Genomic DNA, 14,160 nt, shown 5'->3' on the forward strand with positions numbered 1-14,160 from the left:
CGCAGCTCCGCTGGAGCCAGCCATCCTGCGACCGTTCTCGGCGAGTGCCAGAAGCAGAATCAGCATGGTATGGCCGATGGCGATATGGAGACTACCAAAAGGAAATAGGTAGATTGCAACGAAAGCGCTTTGCTTGTCTGGCTTTTCTCGTCCCATTCCCTAACGCTTATATTTTAGTTAATTGAAAAGAAAGAAAGAAAGCACCAGCGTATTTAAAAAAACAAAATGTGCCATCAGCACTCCGTGTTCCCAGGTGGTCTCCCTCCCAAGTACTGACGGAGCCCGATGCTGCTTAGCTTCGGTGATCGGACGAGAACCGGCGTATTCAGCATGGTATGGCCGATTTTTTTTTCTTTATTGCCGCAGTGAGACACATAACACTGAGAATACAAGCAGCGACAGACATTAAAACACCAGCCCGGCTTGGGCTAGTAGTGCTATATTAAAACCTTTTCATGTTTAAAAGAGGTTCCACGCGTGGAATCCACTCGGGCACGCTCTTCTGTGCCTTATACACCTCGAGCAAAGATGCAATGCTCTCCCGGAAATATTCCTGCGCCTCGCGGGCGTCAACATCTGCGTGGCGCATAGCCATCCTAGACCTCCAAATGCTGTGCAGGCCCAGTAACATCATCGTATCAAACGGCACACCGTCCTCATTTTCGATGGGGAGGTACCTGATCCCGTGCATGTCCAGAGGTAAATCTTTCTTCAGGGTCCGTTGAAGAACGTCCCAGAGACAGACGCCATCCCAACATTCAAGAAAAACGTGTTCGATGGTCTCTGGTTTTTTACACAAAAAACAGTGGTCGCCCCACGGGACGAACAGTCCTTTAGATGCCATCCATGTCTTTACAGATAACGTGCCTGTGTGCAAGTAGAAAAAAAAATGTTTTAACCCCGGACGGAACCAGCATTCTCTTAACTCGTTTTAAAACGTCTTGGCCTGGGCCTGCACAGTACTGTGCTCGATACAAAGGTATGGGAAAAACAACATCACAGAGATCCTTATACAACTTTTTGCGGGACACTACGCTTAAATATTCGTACGAAAAACGAGCTGTCAGGAATTGACATGAAACGACGACCTCCTTCATATAACCATGAATGCGCCCTGGCACCCATGCCGAAGAAACCACGAACTCGGGCAGAGCTCTACTCAGCCTCACTTGGCATACTGTGCGTAAAAAAGGGTCACCTATATCCCGCAGAAAGATAAAACGGTTCACAATTTGACGTAAAAACAAATGTGTCAAACCTAGTCCGCCCTTGCGGACGCTCCGAAAAAGGTTCAGACGACTCGTCCGTTCCCACACGGAGCCCCAAATAAAGACAGCAAAAACCCGGTGCAGTTTCTGCACATTCACCCGGGAACAGTGCACGACTTGGAGCACATACCATAGTTTACTAACGAGAAAGAGGTTGCAAACAGTCGCCCGAGCGAACATTGAGAATTCCCAACCTCTCCATTTCTCTGTTTTCTCCCTGAGCTCTTGCGCCTGTCCGCGCCAGTAGGACTCGCTATCACTGTAGCTCTCGAGGGGTACTCCCAAATAATTTACTGGAGTGGTTTGCCACCTTATGTTTTCAAATACACTTGGAGTCGAACACCAGTTCCCATGCCAAAAACCCAGACATTTGTCCCAATTGACGGCACTTCCACTAACGGCACAAAAATGTTTTACAGTCTTCACCACTTCAACAACGCTTTCTTGATTTGTGCAGAAAGTAGCAATATCGTCCGCGTAGGCTAGGATACGCACCTCAGAAGAAAAAAGCTTAAACCCATTAATACTGTTATTTCTAATAATGCTGAGGCAAAAAGACTCGATATAGATGCAAAAAAGGAGGGGGGAAAGGGGGCATCCTTGGCGGACAGAACGGCGCACTTTGATGGGATTTCCTAACGCTTTGTTAACTATTAGCCTTGTCGTACAACCACTATACGCCATTCGCACTCCTTCGCTTACAACGGAGCCGACGTTAACATGATCTAGGACCGATAAGAGGACGTCATGCGGCACCCGATCGAAAGCTTTTTCTAGGTCTATCTGCAGCATTGCTACACCAGCGTGCATGACGTCACAACACTCCAGGACACTCCGCGCTTTATGAATGTTAGTGAAAATGGTTCTACCCTTTATGCCACATGTTTGGTGGGGTCCTACAAGCTCTGTTATTACAGATTGTAATCTTCTGGCCAATATTTTCATGAATATTTTATAGTCCACATTAGTTAAGCTTATGGGGCGATAAGACGTGACCTGTCGAAGCTTGATTATGTCCTCTGTCTTGGGTATCAAAACGGTGTGCGACGATAAAAAGGACGGCGGGAGGACGTTAAGCTCAAAGGCTTCGTTGAAAACGTTTTTTAAAACGAAAGAAATATCATGCTTAAACGCCTTAAAGAAGGCGGTAGTTAACCCGTCAGGGCCCGGGGACTTTCCAGGGTTGAGGGCGTCAATCGCTAATTTTACTTCCTCTACTGTAATAGGGGCTTCCAAACCTTTTTTCGTTTCGTCGTCTAGTCGAGGCATGAAAGACAAAAAGTCGCTTTTAAACCGTCCTACATGAACTGGGGAAAAAGCAAACAACGCGCTATAGTAATCGTAGAATGCTTGTTCTATGTCTTTCTTTTCACTCGTGACCACCCCTCCGCAGTCTATTTCGGCAACCTCATTGCGACGCGCGTTTCTTTTCTCCAGGCCGAGTGCACGCTTGGTGGGCGTTTCCCCCGTTGTTATCTTGACGGCCCTCGCTCTCACCAGGGCTCCGCGATAACGCTCTCTGTCGATAAGCTCTAGTCGCGCCTTTAAAGAACAAATGTCTTCTTTGAATACTCCCGGAGTTTTGCACTCTTCTTTTATCAGTGTCTTTAAGTTATTACGCAGCATCGTCTCGTTTTTCCTTTCTTCATGTCTTATTACGCTCGCTCTTTCTAGTGCCTTCATTTTAATTTCCTGCTTAAAGCGCTCCCAGTTCGCCCCATACTCGGACATCCGCCCATTATCAATTTTTTCTATAGCAGCCTCAACTTGGGCTTTGAAATCATCGTCATCTAGAAGTGTCGAATTAAGCTTCCACTGCTCCCAGCAAAAAGAATTTCTACGTTCTTCTTTACTTCGAACGCAAAAAGAGACCAAGCAGTGATCGCTAAAAGATACCGGGAGCACGCGATAATCATAACATAACGGCACCAGTTCCATCGAGACGTACGCTCTGTCCAATCGGGCGTGACTAGTCCCCTGAAAGTGGGTGAATTGGCCACCCCGCCCACTTCTAAGACATTCCCCTACATCTTCAAGACCAAAGTCATTAATTATATTAATCAAACTAGCGGTGCTCGCATCACGGTGCGGAGTAGAACTTGTTTTGTCGCTCGCAGAGCAAACACAGTTGAAGTCGCCAAGAAAACAAAGAAGGCGCTCGCAATTACAAAACTGTTTGATGAAATCAAAGAACACCTGCCTTTCCTCAGCTCTCGTTGGTGCATACACACACATTACGCGCCATTCGGAAGACGACAATAAAAAATCGCAAATTATGAAACGCCCCGACGCGCACGTCGTCACTGCCTGAACGGTAGCTCCCAAACACTTGCGTACAAGCAGGATACACCCTGCCGACGTCCCTATCGCATGGCTGACGCAGACGTCGTACCTCGCTGTAAAAGGCCGCACCATCAGTTCCGTCTGCTCCTCGCTCTCGACCTTTGTCTCCTGCACTGCGACAATATCCAAATCTCGCTCCGTCACGAGGCGGTATAGCTGGATCTGTCTCCGCCTTGCTGAGAGCCCTCGCACGTTGAGAGTCGCAAGCCGCAGTGTTCTCTCTAAAGACACTGTTGGTGAGGAGAGGCTGATCGAACGGCGCTTACCCTGAACAGCGTCTCGTCGGGCAGGGCACTAGAGTGCGACGTACAGTCACAGGGCCTGCTTGTCGCCGCGTGTAAGCGACGATGCCCGTAGCTTGGCAGGGACACGTACACCCCTCCCGCTGCCGGCCTTCCATTGCTTCTCCAGCTGGCTAAGCCTTCGCTCTTGCAATGCTTCGACGGCTTCGTCGTGACGGCGCTTTAGCGCTGTCCCGTCGACATCCATTCCCGGGTTGTCGGCGTCCTCGGCGTGAGCAGGAACGGCGTTCACCACCTTGCCGACGGTCTCGGTCACTGGCGTCTGTTGGCCATCCTCTTCGTTATTCACCGGTTTTGGGGGATCACCGGCCCCGTCCCTTTCCGTGGTGGCCATGACGGCTGCTTCCTTGGTCCCTTCGGGCTTGGCTTGGGTAGCCGCCGACGCCGCCGCCTGTTCCGCTTCTTCCTCGTCCATGAGCAGCTCGGCGCTGTCCGCCGCTCCTTCGGTGCCACGCGCCGCAGCCCGTGCATACGACCGGGAGCAGTCTGTCCGCTCGTGCCCGAAGGCGCGGCAGTCGGCGCACCTGGGGACCCGGCAGTCGCGCCGGATGTGCCCCGAGGTGCGGCACCTGAGACAGATCGGGGGTCTACCAGGAACCACCACCAGCACCGTGCCTCCGCCCAGACGCAGTTGGTGCGGGATGCGGTCGAGCGTAACGCCGTCGCGCAGCACCATGCGGACCAGCCGGGTTGTTGACTCTGCGTTCTCGAAGTCCGGCACCCTCCACTTCTCACTCGTCACCTCCTTGACGTCCCCGTACTCCGCGAAGGCTCTTCGGATGGTGTCGCCGGTGACGTCGAACGACACCCAGTGCAGCTTCAGGCGAAGCTCGTGCCTTGCGGGGTCGACGACGAGGCACGTCTTGCCCTTGATGAGGAGCTGCCCAGCCTCGAGAAGCTTCTTCTTCGCCTCGTCCGTCCGCAGGTTAAGCAACCAGAGTTACCAGACATGCGACATCTGGTAGGCTCCAATGGTGCCTACCTCCCGGATTACTCCGATGTCCTTCAACGGCTGCCGAAAATCCTCAATCCTGTAGGGACGTCCAGCGATGTCGCAGTGCAGTACCACCGCACGCTTCATCGCGTCACCGGACGGCAGCTGGGGCAACACAACCCTATAATCCGAGCGATCAGAAAACGACGAGTCACCACGGCCAGAAGCGGCCGTTATCGCAGCTCCACGGGAGCTAGCCATTCTTGCGTCCGCACTCGACGAGCACCGGAGGTAGAATGCATGGTATGGCCGATGGCGAAATAGAGGCTACCAAAAGGAAATAGGTAGATTGCAACGAAAGCGCTTTGCTTGTATGGCCTTTCTCGTTCCATTCCCTAACGTTTATATTTTAATTAATTAAAAAAAAAAAGATAGAAAGAAAGCACCAGCGTATTTAAAACAAAATATGCCATCAGCACTCCGTGTTCCCAGGTGGTCTCCCTCCCAAGTACTGACGGAGCCCGATGCTGCTTAGCTTCGGTGATCGGACGAGAACCGGCGTATTCAGCATGGTATGGCCGATTTTTTTTTTTTTTTCTTTATTACTTGATTTTGACAGGGACAATGCAATAACAAACACTCAAAATAAGAGGTTAAAAAAACATCAGCTCACCTGGCTGACACAAAAATGTTAAAATTCTTTGAGGTTAGCAAGCCCCTCAAGAAGTGGCAACCATTCAGGCCAAGGTTGTTGGGCCTTATACACTTCCTTCATAAAGCACATTTGCTCTGCAAAATACTTGTGCACAGGACGCAGATCGACGTCTGCATGACGCACGGCCATGCGACACCGCCACAAACTGTGAAGGCCCAGCAGCATGACCATGTCTAGAGGTACGCCCTCGTCCCCTTTAACAGGTAAAAAACGAATTCCATGCGGCGTAAGAGGCAGGTCCTTTTTGAGCGTTCTTTGCAGTACGTCCCAGAAAAACACTGCATCCCAGCAGTCTATAAAAACATGTTCAATTGTTTCCTGCTTTTTGCATAATATGCAGTTTTCGGTCCACGCAATAGGCACTCCCTTTTCGGCTAGCCATGCTTTGACAGGTAAGGTTTGGCTGTGCAACTTGAAAAAAAACGTTTTGGTTGAGGCGGGAATGACCATTCTTTTTACACGTTTTAATACGTCCTGCCCTGGGCCTTCACTGAAAAACATACGATACAAAGGAGTGGGAAAAATTAAATCATTAATGTCGTTTGTCAACCGTTTCCGCGAGACACCGCACAAGTATTCCAAAGAAAAGCGTGTTGTTAAAAACTGATAAGCACCAACGACCTCTTTTAGATAGCCGCGTACAGGACCACTGATGTCTATGCCAGACGACACAATGAACTCAGGGAGAGTGCTGCGCAGCCTCGCTTGAATGACAGTGCATAAAAAAGGATCTTTCTGGTCTCGAAGAAAAAAAAATCTGTTAACCAGCTGTCTCACAAACAAATGGGAAAGTCCCAGACCGCCAACACTGACCCTTCGGAAAAGATTCGTTCGGCTCGTCCTCTCCCATACCGAGCTCCAAATAAAAACGGCAAATACACGATGAATGCGGTGAACGTTAATACGTGAACAATGCAACACCTGCAACACGTACCAAATCTTCGCAGCAAGAAATGTGTTACACACAGATGCACGCGCGAAAATTGATAAACCCTGGCCTCCCCACTTGTTCGCCTTCGCGCGCAAAGCCTCAGTCTCATCGCGCCAGTATTCGTCAGTGTTGCGATAGTGATTCAATGGTACCCCAAGATACCGAGACGGCGAATCCGCCCACGTAATGCGTTCATAAACAGTCGGCGTGCAAGGCCAATCGCCGTGCCAAAGACCCACACACTTTTCAAAGTTAACAGAACTGCACGTATGGTCGCAAAACGTTTCTGTTAACTCTACGGCTTTCTTTACACTGTTTTTGTCGCTACAAAAAATTGCCACGTCATCCGCATATGACAAGATGCGGACTTCAACAGTTTGTAACTTAAAACCTTGAATACAACTACTATGAATAACGCTTAAACAAAACGGTTCGAGAAAAATACAAAAAAGCAAGGGCGAAATCGGACAGCCTTGTCTCACGGAAGAAAGGAGAGGAACGCGTTCAGTCACACATTTGTTCACCACAAGTCGAGTGGCGCAATTTTTGTACGCCATACGTATACCATCACACAAAACTGCCCCTACATTTACATGATCTAAAATAGCAAAAAGGACTTGATGGGACACCCGGTCAAAGGCCTTTTCCAGGTCGACTTGTAACATTGCCACTCTTTTTTCCATAGTGTCGCAACATTCCAAAATACTTCGTGCAACGTGCACGTTCGTTACAATACTCCTTCCCTTTATACCACACGTCTGGTGCGGGCCGACGATAATGCTAATGACACTTTGTAATCGTTCCGCTAACACTTTCATGAAAATCTTGTAGTCTACATTGGTCAGTGTGATAGGGCGGTAAGAACCAACGGAACGGAGTTTCAAGCGGTCTTCAGTTTTGGGAATAAAAATTGTGTGTGTGCACAAAAACGACGGGGGCAAAACATTAAGAGTATACGCTTCGGTAAACACACAGTGCAAAAACGGGGCAAGCTGATCTTTGAAAGCTTTGTAAAATTCTGCTCCTAAACCATCAGGGCCGGGTGACTTTCCCGGTTTTAAGTTGTCGATGGCTTTTTCTACTTCCCACAACATTATAGGTTGTTCTAACTTTTCTTTTAGTTCGTCTGCCAGCTTCGGCATTAACGGCAAATAAGAACTCCGAAACCCGTTCTTTTTAGGCTCACGATAGCTGAACAATTCTTTATAGTACTCAACAAACGCGCGTTGTATGTTCACGTTATCGCTCGTCAGAACCCCCTGATACGAAATTTCCGTGATTTCATTTTGACTCGCATACTTTCTTTCAGCGCCTATCGCCCTTTTCGTGGGTAGCTCCCCAAGCGATAACCGGTTCCATCGCGCTCGCAGCATAGCCCCCTTGTATTCTTCAGTATCGAGAATTTCGAGGCGCTTTTTGATACTGATAATTTCATCCGAAAAAGAACCTGGCGATAGGCATTCTTCCAGCATCAACCTTTGAAGCAGGCTGTTTAACTCGCGCGTTTCTTTCTTTTCGTTATGCTTCATTAAGCTGGAGCGCTCGATGGAAGTCAATTTTATTTCCTGTTTAAACAGTTCCCATTTTACTCCAAATCCTTGCCCTTTTGCGCTCGCTGAATCTTCAAGATTTTTCCGGACTGCTTGTACAAAAACCTCGTCTTCAAGGAGTTTGCAATTAAATTTCCACAAGTCCCACGTGAACTTTTTAGGCGTATCTTTAGAGGAACAAACTAAAAAAGAAACAAGGCAATGATCACTGAACGACACGTGATCAACGGCATATTGCTTGCACGCTCTTACAAGGTCGAGTGAGACATACGCTCTATCCAAGCGGGCATGACTTGCACCTTGGAAATGCGTGTACTTTAAACCCCTACCGCGGGACGCGCAGTGGGCAATGTCTTCTAAATCGCACCGCTGAAGCATGTCGCACAAAAACACGGTGCTCGCGTCCCGAAACCTTACACTATTTGACCTATCCTGCGGCGCGCACACACAATTAAAATCGCCCAATAATATAACTAATCGATCAGTTTGAACGTACTTTTCAATAAACTCGAAAAAAAATAATCGTTCCTCCGTCTTAATAGGGGCATAGATGCACACCACGCGAAATTTGTAGTTGGTAATAATAAAATCGCACAAGACAAAGCGCCCCGAATCACAACTAATGACTTGTTCGACGGTCCCGATAGATTTCTTTAGAAATAAAAGACAACCCCCCGACGTCCCCCTAGCGTGGCTGACGCACACGTCATACCTCGCTTCAAAAAGCCGTACCATGTTCTCCGTCTGGGCCTCGCCTTCCATTTTCGTCTCCTGAACCGCGACGATATCCAGGTCATTCTCGATAAACAAGCGGTTTACCTGGTATTGGCGACGCCTGGCACAAAAGCCGCGCACGTTTAACGTGCCCACCCGTAAAGATCGTTCAAGGTTCATGAACGGTTGGAAGGGAGGCTAGACGGAGAACAAGGTAGGCTCGCAAAAAAAGCGCTTGTGCAAGAAAAAGCCAATGGAAACAAAAATACGGTTGACACTTGCATTGACGTTTAGGCCCGAAAAGACTCACAGGGAGTCCTTCCTGCGACGATCGTCCGGCGGGACACGCGGCTTCGCCACGACACGACACTTCTTGATTCCTGGCACAGGCAACCCGCTGGCGGCCATTCCGCCGGTTGCAGCTGGTGCTGGCGCAGGGTCCCTCGGTCGCTTGAGAGTGGAGTCCATGTCTGTGTCCTGGCACTCTTCCACTCCGGCCTCGCTGTTTTGCACACCGGGATGGCCGGGCTTCGTTGCCGATGGACCGCATCCGGATATTGCTGGCTCATGGGGCAGGCGCTCCTTAGTGTCGTCGCTGGGCGTGACTTGCGCTTCGGATTTCTCCTCGGGGTTGCGCACGAAGGACGCTGCGTCAGGGTTGCCGTCGTCGTTGGGCGGGGGCGTACCACTAGGCTCCGTCGATGGCAGGGTGACGGGCGATGACCCTCCGACGGCTTCCTCTGCCTCCGCGTCGTCCATGACGTAGTCGGTGTTGTCCTCCGACTTGCGGTCACGGGCGATAGACGCGTAGGTTTTGACGCAGTCTTCTGCTGCGTGGCCGTACCGGTGGCAGTCCGTACAGCGAGGGACGCGGCAATCTCGCCGGATGTGGCCCGTACGCCTGCACCTAAGGCACAGTGGGGCCCGTCCTGGCACAACGACGAGGACCTTGCAGCCTTCTAGGCGAATTTCGTGGGGGAGGCTGTCGACGGTACAACCGTCCTTGAGAGTCAGGCGTACCGTTCGGGTGTTTGACTCGACCGCCTCGAAACCCTTTTCCCTGAAGAGGTCTCGCGTTACGTCAGTCACTTTGCCGTACCGTTCCATCTCCTTTTTTACGTGACAGCTCGGCACGTCATAGGGCACCCAGTGCAGCTTGAGCCTGACTTCCACGTTGGCAGGGTCCATTACGAGGCACCGCCCCCCTTTTACGGTTAGTTCTTTAGCGTCCACTAACCTCTGCTTTGCTGCAAGCGAAGCCAGCCGTAGCATCCAGACATGGTTCATCTGGTGCGGTCCCGCCGACACCAGATCTTTCAGCACTTGCAGCCGCAGCAGTTCGTCGCGGAAGTCTTGAATCCGGTATGGCCGGCCCTTTACGTCACAGTGCAGAATCACACAGTTCATGGCGATGTATCCATTCGGCAGGGGAGGCAAAATAATTTTGTACTCGTCAGGGTTTCCAGTGGCAGAATTAGCAGAAGTACCACGGCCAGACGCGGCCGCTGTCACCGCTCCTACGGAGCTCATGATACACACGTCCTTTCGCTTCGGCGGCCGGAAATGGAATCCAGCGTGGTATGGCCGATGGCAGAATGGAGGCTACCAAAACGGAATAGGTAGATTGCAACGGGCGAAATGAAGGCTACCAAAAGGAAATAGGTAGATTGCAACGAAAGCGCTTTGCTTGTCTGGCCTTTCTCGTCCCATTCCTTAACGCTTATATTTTGATTAATCAAACAAAAAAAACAAAAAACAAAAAAAAAGCACCAGCGTATTTAAAAACAAATGTGCCATCAGCACTCCGTGTTCCCAGGTGGTCTCCCTCCCAAGTACTGACGGAGCCCGATGCTGCTTAGCTTCGGTGATCGGACGAGAACCGGCGCATTCAGCGTGGTATGGCCGATGGCAGAATGGAGGCTACCAAAACGGAATAGGTAGATTGCAACGGGCGAAATGAAGGCTACCAAAACGGAATAGGTAGATTGCAACGAAAGCGCTTTGCTTGTCTGGCCTTTCTCGTCCCATTCCTTAACGCTTATATTTTGATTAATCAAACAAAAAAAAAAAAAAAAAAAAAAAAGCACCAGCGTATTTAAAAACAAATGTGCCATCAGCACTCCGTGTTCCCAGGTGGTCTCCCTCCCAAGTACTGACGGAGCCCGATGCTGCTTAGCTTCGGTGATCGGACGAGAACCGGCGCATTCAGCGTGGTATGGCCGATGGCAGAATGGAGGCTACCAAAACGGAATAGGTAGATTGCAACGGGCGAAATGAAGGCTACCAAAAGGAAATAGGTAGATTGCAACGAAAGCGCTTTGCTTGTCTGGCCTTTCTCGTCCCATTCCTTAACGCTTATATTTTGATTAATCAAACAAAAAAAAAAAAAAAAAAAAAAAAGCACCAGCGTATTTAAAAACAAATGTGCCATCAGCACTCCGTGTTCCCAGGTGGTCTCCCTCCCAAGTACTGACGGAGCCCGATGCTGCTTAGCTTCGGTGATCGGACGAGAACCGGCGCATTCAGCGTGGTATGGCCGATGGCAGAATGGAGGCTACCAAAACGGAATAGGTAGATTGCAACGAAAGCGCTTTGCTTGTCTGGCCTTTCTCGTCCCATTCCTTAACGCTTATATTTTGATTAATCAAACAAAAAAAAAAAAAACAAAAAAAAAAAGCACCAGCGTATTTAAAAACAAATGTGCCATCAGCACTCCGTGTTCCCAGGTGGTCTCCCTCCCAAGTACTGACGGAGCCCGATGCTGCTTAGCTTCGGTGATCGGACGAGAACCGGCGCATTCAGCGTGGTATGGCCGATTTTTTTTTTTTTTTCTTTATTGCCTGGTTTAAACAGAGCATGAAACACCAACACATACACTCAGAGCATTGCTAAAATCGCCGGCCACTCCTTGGCTGGCGCGGGTGGATTAAAAAGGTTTTAAAGCAACCAGCTCGTCCAAAACAGGGAGCCATTCAGGCTGCTCCCTCTGCGCTTTGTACATCGCCCTTATATGCACAACACTCTCCACGAAGTACTCTCGGACTGGACGCGCATCCACGTCCGCGTGACGCACAGCCATCCGCGTTCGCCAAATACTATGGAGGCTCAAAACCATGAACATATCATAGGGCACGCTGCCGCTCTTGTCGACCGGAAGGAAACGAATGCCGCGGGGTGAAACAGGAAGATCCTTTTTTAAAGTGCGCTGAAGGATGTCCCAATGGAATATGGCATCCCAGCAGTCGAGGAATATATGTTCTACGGTTTCAGGTTTACGGCATAACAGGCAATTGGTCGTCCAGGGAACAAAAAGACCCCTTTCCTGAAGCCAGGTTTTAACGGGTAGCGTGCCGCTATGTAGCTGGAAAAAAAAACTCTTTGCGGACGGTCGAATCGGCATTCTTTTGACCCTTTTCAGCACATCGCTACCAATGTCCGCACAGTACAATGAACGGTACAGAGGAACAGGCAAAACCGTGTCCACCAGGTCTTTGTACAAACGCTTTCGCGGCACCAAACTCAAATATTCTAATGAAAAGCGCACCTTCAGAAATCTAAAAGCCAAAACTACTTCACGCAGAAAACCTTGGATCCTCCCGCATTTCACATTGTCAGAAGACACAACAAATTCAGGCAATGCACTACTCAACCTTACTTGCACAACATTGCGTAGAAATGGATTTCTCAGGTCACGCAAAAAAATAAATCTAGATACCACCTGCCGTAAGAACAAATGAACCAGGCCTAGACCGCCACTTTTAACTGAACGAAACAGGTTTGTACGACTGGTGCGTTCCCACACCGAACCCCAAACAAAGACCGCAAACACTCTATGGATTTTCTGAACACCGGCTCTCGACATGCACAACACCTGCAGCACATACCATATTTTAGCCACAATAAACAAGTTACAGACCGTTGCGCGAGCAAACATCGAAAAACCGTGTCCCCCCCACTTAAGTGTCTTCGTTCGAGCCTGTTCCGCTTCGTCTCTCCAATACTGTCTTGTGTCTTGGTAATGCTCGAGTGGCACCCCGAGATACTTAACAGGTGCACGAACCCACTGAACATTCTCAAAGACTGCTGGCTTGCTTTCCCAGCTACCGTGCCAAAATCCCAGGCACTTGCTCCAGTTAATGGTGCTTCCCGACAGCTTACAAAAACAAGCAGCTTCTTTGACAACCTCACGTATACTATCGGTGTCATCACAAAAAACGGCGATGTCATCCGCGTAAGAGAGAACCTTGACCTCACATGAGGTCAAGCGAAAGCCGCGTATTTTCTCGTTCTGAATAAGCTTTAAGCAAAACGGTTCTAGGTACATTGCGAACAACAAGGGTGACAACGGACACCCTTGCCTGACCGAGGACCGGACTTTAAAACTTTCGGTTACATTTTTGTTAACAATGACACTAGTAGAACACTCCGCGTAAGCCATTTTAACACCTTCTAAAAGCACTGAACCAACATTGGCATGTTCTAAGATGCAAAAAAGAACCTCATGCGAGACACGGTCAAAAGCCTTTTCTAAGTCCAGCTGTAGCATAGCAACGCGGCCTTCAAGTGCGTCGCAACATTCTAGAATGCTTCTGGCCACGTGAATGTTGGTGGCTATCGTTCTTCCCTTGATGCCACATGTTTGATGGGGGCCTACAATTGTTGTTATTACAGCTTGCAGTCTCCTGGCCAAAACTTTCATAACAATTTTATAATCAACGTTAGTCAGGCTAATCGGTCGATAAGCCCCTACCGATAATAGTTTTGAAGGTTCATCAGTTTTGGGTATCAGGACAATATGCGACCGTCGAAAAGACGGGGGCATTTGCTTTACCGCGTAAGCTTCCGTGACTACACGGTGCAGAGCCTCGGCCACCTCAACTTTAAACGCCTTGTAGAAGGCCGCGCCTAGGCCATCAGGCCCAGGGGACTTTCCTGGGCTTAGCTCATCGATAGCTCTTTCTATCTCACGGGTGGAAATCGGTGCCTCGAGACTAGTTTTCACTTCGTCATCCAACGTGGGCATCAGCGGAAGAAACACGCTTTGGAACCCTTCCTTGATATGTCTTCTCTTCCCCAGGAGATCACGATAATGCTCAACAAAGGCACGTTCTATTATTTTCTTGTCATCGGTCACTGTATTTTTGTACTCTATTTCCTTTATCTCATTTTGTCGGGCGTATCTTTTTTCATCAGCAAGGGAGCGCCTGGTTGGTATTTCGCCCGCCCACAATCTTTCGGTGCGAGCTCTTATGACCGCGCCACGGTAACGTTCTGCGTCGATAAGCTCAAGTTGGCTTTTGACTTGTCTGATTTCCTTAGTCATCTTTCCTGGTTGCGTGCTTTCGGCGCTTAGCAGGAAATCTAATTGGCACTGGAGTTCCCTTTCATTTTGTGTTTCGCGAT

The 14,160-nt window shown here is 49.4% G+C and overlaps 3 non-coding genes and 3 pseudogenes across 3 annotated transcripts; all 6 read right to left on the reverse strand.

Annotated features, from left to right (window-relative positions):
- Positions 1 to 228: 228 nt before the first annotated feature.
- On the reverse strand, positions 229 to 347 carry LOC120845029 (annotated as a pseudogene).
- A 4,967-nt stretch (positions 348 to 5,314) lies between these two features.
- On the reverse strand, positions 5,315 to 5,433 carry LOC120845028 (annotated as a pseudogene).
- Positions 5,434 to 10,548: 5,115 nt separating this feature from the next.
- Positions 10,549 to 10,667, reverse strand: LOC120845179. Its single transcript, XR_005716599.1, has one exon. It is a non-coding gene; the product is annotated as a 5S ribosomal RNA (ribosomal RNA).
- Positions 10,668 to 10,865: 198 nt separating this feature from the next.
- LOC120845178 lies at positions 10,866 to 10,984 on the reverse strand. Its single transcript, XR_005716598.1, has one exon. It is a non-coding gene; the product is annotated as a 5S ribosomal RNA (ribosomal RNA).
- A 198-nt stretch (positions 10,985 to 11,182) lies between these two features.
- Positions 11,183 to 11,301, reverse strand: LOC120845177. Its single transcript, XR_005716597.1, has one exon. It is a non-coding gene; the product is annotated as a 5S ribosomal RNA (ribosomal RNA).
- A 157-nt stretch (positions 11,302 to 11,458) lies between these two features.
- Positions 11,459 to 11,577, reverse strand: LOC120845134 (annotated as a pseudogene).
- Positions 11,578 to 14,160: the final 2,583 nt, after the last annotated feature.

This window comes from Ixodes scapularis, unplaced genomic scaffold (assembly GCF_016920785.2).
Source record: "Ixodes scapularis isolate PalLabHiFi unplaced genomic scaffold, ASM1692078v2 PGA_scaffold10__122_contigs__length_95168666, whole genome shotgun sequence".
NCBI lineage: Eukaryota > Metazoa > Arthropoda > Arachnida > Ixodida > Ixodidae > Ixodes > Ixodes scapularis.